This window comes from Dama dama, chromosome 28, assembly GCF_033118175.1.
Source record: "Dama dama isolate Ldn47 chromosome 28, ASM3311817v1, whole genome shotgun sequence".
In the NCBI taxonomy this organism is placed as follows: Eukaryota; Metazoa; Chordata; class Mammalia; order Artiodactyla; family Cervidae; genus Dama; species Dama dama.
In genome coordinates this window covers 33,227,710-33,229,353 of record NC_083708.1, presented here as the reverse complement: position 1 = coordinate 33,229,353, position 1,644 = coordinate 33,227,710, and positions in this window count along the sequence as shown.

Sequence of the window (1,644 nt, the reverse complement as noted above, 5' to 3'; positions counted from 1 at the left end):
GAAAGGGTTTAAGATTCATATTGTTCCAGAACTGGTCAGATGCAATATTTCAAGGCTGGTTCTGGTGTCCTTTTGACATGTCTCCAAGATTGTTTGTATACCTCCTTTCTTTCTAGCATAATAAGATGATCCAAACTCATTTGCATTTTCTTTGCCCCATCTCTGTAATCTGTTATTTCTCCTGATTTCTGTAAATACAGATTGGTATTGAGAAAACAAGATCTTGGTTTTATTTGCTCACTGCTCTGACTTCTCATAGCTTTTTATGTCCCCCAGCAGACAGACATAGGAAATATAAAATGGTACAGTCTGAGATGATATGAAATAATGTGCTCCCACTTACCTCAAGGGACATAGAAAGAAAAGATGAAGTGATTATTTGAAGTGAGGAAGGGAAACCAGTTACTATATCACAACTATACAGGACTTTCTAAATCCTTTCTTCCATTTTGCCTTTAGTTAATATTTTGAACAGACAATTATGGTACCATCCAAAACCTTAGAAAGCTAAGATTTCAGTAAGCCTTGGAAAGTTCCATGGAAAAAAAGATTACTAATATTCTCACTTGCTACATGAACCATATCATTGTTTGGTATAGAAATGAGACAACTAAAACAATGCTTTTGATCACTGATGCAGCACAATTTTTTTTTTTAAACTTGTGTTACTGCAGACTAATCTAGAAAGAATGGGGGAAAGATCTCAGAGCATCTCAAAAGACACCTAAAGTATTTAGTTTAATGAAAATTCATGTTATACATTCAGAAATTCTTGACTGAGATATTAATTTTAATAACAATTCTTTTATCATTGATTTTTATTTTTAAGGCTATGCCACTCTCACAAAATGGATTAGTGTTTAGTTTACAAACATTGTAAGAAACCAGATAAATGGAACATTTAGAAGCTTAACTCCCCTTCATATTAAACACTAGCTCATACCAGTGAAGATTTGTACATTGAAAGGATTAAAAATCTCCTCTAGGATCAAATACTGGGCTTAGTGGAAACCTGGGAATCATTATTGAAGAGCAGCTTATGCAGGTTAGCTAACAGAAGAATGAGTGAAATCTCCAAAGAGATGCTAGCACAGATCTGAGACAAATGTTAATTATGTAGAATATAGAAAAGATGGGCTGAATCTTCTGTAACATCTAATAAAAAAATAAAGAGAGGTGAAATGCATCATTTAAGTGATGAACAAATCTGGACACTTTGAAAAATGGACTTAATACTCAGTGAGTTTATAAGGCTTTTTTTATATTTTCATAGCCAGTTTTACATGGGGTGATATAAAGAAATGAAGAATGCACATCTGCCCTCTGAGATATATCTACGAGATTTTACTAACCACCCTTCAGGCCCAACAAAGTTGTTTCTATAGCTTTCAAATATTATACATCCTTTTGTGTGTTGTACAGTTGTTAAAGTTAAGTAAATATGACTTACTGGCTACATATATTTCTCTTTAATATCTCTGACAGTTTTGACTACTTTATTGTTTCTTGAGAAACCTGATATCCTTTCCCTAATGTCAACAGAATTACTCAATCTGTTTATCCACACTGGGCTACTAGATGACATGCGAGAACACTACTCATTGGTCAAATCAAAATTTGCAGGAGTATTTCTTCCTCAGCAAC